We start from the raw sequence: 5,469 nt of genomic DNA on the forward strand, positions 1-5,469 counted from the left end.
ATGCAATCGCCCTGTAATTGCTTTACTTTATCACTAAGCAGTAGCGATAGTCGTAGAAGCAATAGTTTGCGAGACGACAACGATGCTATGATGGAGATCAAGGTGTCGTGCCGGTGACAATGGTGATCATGACGGTGCTTCAAAGATGGAGATCACAAAGTGTTCTCCCTGAGTATGCACCGCTGCCAAAGTTCGTCGTGCCGAGACACCACATGATGATCGGGTGTGATAATCTCTACGTTCATCTACAACGGGTGCAAGCCAGTTTTGCACACGCAAAATACTCGGATTAAACTTGACGAGCCTAGCATATGCAAATATGGCCTCGAAACACTGAGACCGAAAGGTCGAGCGTGAATCATTTAGTAGATATGATCAACATAGTGATGTTCACCATTGAAAACTACTCCATTTCACGTGATGATCGGTTATGGTTTAGTTGATATGGATCACGTGATCACTTAGATGATTAGAGGGATGTCTATCTAAGTGGGGGTTCTTAAGTAATATGATTAATTAAACTTAAATTTATCATGAACTTAGTACCTGATAGTATTTTGCTTGTCTATGTTAATTGTAGATAGATGGCCCGTGCTGTTGTTCCGTTGAATTTTAATGCGTTCCTTGAGAAAGCAAAGTTGAAAGATGATGGTAGCAATTATACGAACTAGGTTCGTAACTTGAGGATTATCCTCATTGCTGTACAGAAGAATTACGTCCTGGCAGCACCGCTAGGTGTACCACCCGCGCCGGCAACTGCAGACATTGTGAATGCCTGGCAGTCGCGTGTTGATGACTACTCGATAGTTCAGTGTGCCATGCTTTACGGCTTAGAACCGGGACTTCAACGACGTTTTGAACTTCATGGAGCATATGAGATGTTCCAAGAGTTGAAGTTAATATTTCAAGCAAATGCCTGGATTGAGAGATATGAAGTCTCCAATAAATTCTACAACTGCAAGATGGAGGAGAATAGTTTTGTCAGTGAGCATATACTCAGAATGTCTGGGTACTGCAATCACTTGATTCAACTGGGAGTTAATCTTCCGGATGATAGTGTTATTGACAGAATTCTCCAATCACTGCCACCAAGCTACAAGAGCTTCATGATGAATTATAATATGCAAGGGATGGATAAGATAATTTCCGAGCTCTTCGCAATGCTAAAGGCTGCGGAGGTAGAAATCAAAAAGGAGCATCAAGTGTTGATGGTTAAACAAAACCACCAGTTTCAAGAAAAAGGGTAAAGGGAAGAAGAAGGGGAACTACAAGAAGAACAGCAAGCAAGTTGCTGCTCAAGAGAAGAAACCCAAATCTGGACCTAAACCTGAGACAGAGTGCTTCTACTGCAAAGAGACTGGTCACTGGAAGCGGAACTGCCCCAAGTATTTGGCGGATAACAAGGATGACAAGGTGAACAAAGGTATATGTGATATACATGTTATTGATGTGTACCTTACCAAAGCTCGCAGTAGCACCTGGGTATTTGATACTGGTTTTGTTGCTAATATTTGCAACTCGAAACAGGGACTATAGATTAAGCGAAGACTGGCTAAGGACGAGGTGACGATGCACGTCGGAAATGGTTCCAAAGTCGATGTGATCGCCGTCGGCACGCTACCTCTACATCTACCTTCGGGATTAGTTTTAGACCTAACTAATTGTTATTTGGTGCAAGCGTTAAGCATGAAAATTTATATCTGGATCTTGTTTGATGCCAGATGGTTATTCATTTAAATCTGAGAATAATGGTTGTTCTATTTATATGAGTAATATCTTTTATGGTCATGCACCCTTTAAGAGTGGTCTATTTTTGTTGAATCTCGATAGTAGTGATACACATATTCAAAATGTTGAAGCCAAAAGATGCAGAGTTGATAATGGTAGTGCAACTTATTTGTGGCACTGCCATTTGGGTCATATTGGTATAAAGCGCATGAAGAAACTCCATACTGATAGACTTTTGGAATCACATGATTATGAATCACTTGGTACTTGCGAACCATGTCTTATGGGCAAGATGACTAAAACGCTGTTCTCCGGAACTATGAAGCGAGCAACAGATTTGTTGAAAATCATACATACTGATGTATGTGGTCCGATGAATATTGAGGCTCGCGGGGGGTATCGTTATTTTCTCACCTTTACAGATGATTTGAGAAGATATGGGTATATCTACTTAATGAAACATAAGTCTGAAACATTTGAAAAGTTCAAAGAATTTCAAAGTGAAGTGGAAAATCATCGTAACAAGAAAATAAAAGTTTCTACGATCTGATCGTGGAGGAGAATATCTGAGTTATGAGTTTGGTCTACATTTGAAACAATGCGGAATAGTTTCGCAACTCACGCCACCCGGAACACCACAGTGTAATGGTGTGTCCGAATGTCGTAATCGTACTTTACTAGATATGGTGCGATCTATGATGTCTCTTACTGATTTACCGCTGTCGTTTTTGGGTTATGCTTTAGAGACGGCTGCATTCACGTTAAATAGGGCACCATCAAAATCCGTTGAGACAACACCTTATGAACTATGGTTTGGCAAGAAACCAAAGTTGTCGTTTCTTAAAGTTTGGGGCTGCGATGCTTATGTGAAAAAGCTTCAACCTGATAAGCTCGAACGCAAATCGGAGAAATGTATCTTCATAGGATACCCAAAAGAGACAGTTGGGTACACCTTCTATCACAGATCCGAAGGCAAGACTTTTGTTGCTAAGAATGGATTCTTTCTAGAGAAGGAGTTTCTCTCGAAAGAAGTGAGTGGGAGGAAAGTAGACCTTGATGAGGTAATTGTACCTGCTCCCTCATTGGAGAGTAGTTCATCACAAAAACCGGTTTTTGTGACACCTACACCAATTAGTGAGGAAGCTAATGATAATGATCATGAAACTTCATATCAAGTTACTACCAAACCTCATAGGTCAACCAGAGTAAGATCCACACCAGAGTGGTACGGTAATCCTATTCTGGAGGTCATGTTACTAGACCATGACGAACCTACGAACTATGAGGAAGTGATGATGACCCCAGATTCCGCGAAATGGCTTGAGGCCATGAAATCTGAGATGGGATCCATGTATGAGAACAAAGTGTGGACTTTGGTTGACTTTCCCGATGATCGGCAAGCCATAGAGAATAAATGGATTTTCAAGAAGACAGACGTTGATGGCAATCTTACTGTCTACAAAGCTCGACTTTTTGCAAAAGGTTTTCGACAAGCTCAAGGAGTTGACTATGATGAGACCTTCTCACCCGTAGCGATGCTTAAGTCTGTCCAAATCATGTTAGCTATTGCCGCATTTTATAATTATGAAATTTGGCAAATGGGTGTAAAGACTGCATTCCTGAAATTTTATAATTATGAAATTTTATAATTATGAAAGATGTTCTCTATGCTTCAGCCATAGGCTCTATCATTTCTGCAATGTTGTGTACCAAGCCTGATGTGTGCCTTGCTATTAGTTTAGCAGGGAGGTACCAAAGTAATCTAGGAGTGGATCACTGGACAGCGGTCAAGAACATCCTGAAATACCTGAAAAGGACTAAGGATATGTTTCTCATTTATGGAGGTGACAAAGAGCTCATTGTAAATGGTTGCGTTGATGCAAGCTTTGACACTGATTCGGACGATTGTAAATCACAAAACGGATACGTGTTTATATTAAACGGTGGAGCTGTCAGTTGGAGCAGTTCTAAATAGAGTGTCGTGGCGGGATCTACATGTGAAGCGGAGTACATTGCGGCTTCGGAAGCAGCGAATGAAGGAGTCTGGATGAATGAGTTCATATCCGATCTAGGTGTCATACCTAGTGCATCGGGTCCAATGAAAATCTTCTATGACAATGCTGGTGCATTTGCCTTGGCAAAGGAATCCAGATTTCACAAGAGAACCAAGCACATCAAGAGACGCTTCAACTCCATCCGGGGTCAAGTCCAGGTGGGAGACATAGAGATTTGCAAGATACATACGGATCTGAATGTTGCAGACCCGTTGACTAAGCCTGTTCCATGAGCAAAACATGATCAACACCAAGGCTCCATGGGTGTTAGAATCATTACTGTGTAATCTAGATTATTGACTCTAGTACAAGTGGGAGACTGTAGGAAATATGCCCTAGATGCAATAATAAATTTATTATTTATTTCCTTATATCATGATAAATGTTTATTATTCATGCTAGAATTGTATTAACCGAAAACATGATACATGTGTGAATACATAGACAAACAGAGTGTCACTAGTATGTCTCTACTCGACTAGCTCGTTTATCAAAGATGGTTATGTTTCCTAGCCATAGACATGAGTTGTTATTTGATTAACATGATCACATCATTAGGAGAATGAAATGATTGATTTGACCCATTCCATTAGCTTAGCACTAATATGTTGCTATTGCTTTCTTCATGACTTATACATGTTCCTATGACTATGAGATTATGCAACTCCCGTTTACCGGAGGAACACTTTGTGTGCTACCAAACGTCACAACGTAACTGGGTGATTATAAAGGTGCTCTACAGGTGTCTCCGAAGGTACTTGTTGAGTGGGCGTATTTCGAGATTAGGATTTGTCAGTCCAATTGTCGGAGAGGTATCTTTGGGCCCACTCGGTAATGCACATCACTATAAGCCTTGCAAGCATTGTAACTAATGAGTTAGTTGCGGGATGATGTATTACGGAACGAGTAAAGAGACTTGCCGGTAACGAGATTGAACTAGGTATTGAGATACCGACGATCGAATCTCGGGCAAGTAACATACCGATGACAAAGGGAACAACGTATGTTGTTATGCGGTTTGACCAATAAAGATCTTCGTAGAATATGTGGGAGCCAATATGAGCATCCAGGTTCAGCTATTGGTTATTGACCGGATACGTGTCTCGGTCATGTCTACATAGTTGTCAAACCCGTAGGGTCCGCACGCTTAAAGTTCGATGACGATCGGTATTATGAGTTTTGTGTTTTGATGTACCGAAGGTAGTTCGGAGTCCCGGATGTGATCACGGACATGATGAGGAGTCTCAAAATGGTCGAGACGTAAATATCGATATATTGAACTACTATATTCGGACACCGTAAAGGTTCCGGAAGGTTTCGGACATATATCGGAGTACCGGGGGTTACCGGAACAACCCCCCCCCCTGGCGGGGGCTTAATGGGCCTACATGGGCCTTAGTGGAAATAGAGGGCAGCAAGGGGAGGGCCGGGCATGCCCCCCAAGGCCCAAACCAAATTGGTTTAGGGCAAGGGGGGCCGGGCCCCTCTTTCCTTCTCCTCTCCCTTTCCTTCCCCCTCTCCTACTCCTACTAGGAATAGGAGGAGTCCTACTCCTAGTGGGAGTAGGACTCCCCCTTGGCGCGCCTCTCCCTGGCCGGCCGCCTCCTCCCCCTTGATCCTTTATATACGGGGGCAGGGGGCACCCCATAGACACAACAATTGAGCATTGATCTCTTAGCCGTTTGCA

The sequence above is a fragment of the Triticum urartu genome, chromosome 3 (assembly GCF_003073215.2).
Source record: "Triticum urartu cultivar G1812 chromosome 3, Tu2.1, whole genome shotgun sequence".
NCBI classification, from domain to species: Eukaryota; Viridiplantae; Streptophyta; class Magnoliopsida; order Poales; family Poaceae; genus Triticum; species Triticum urartu.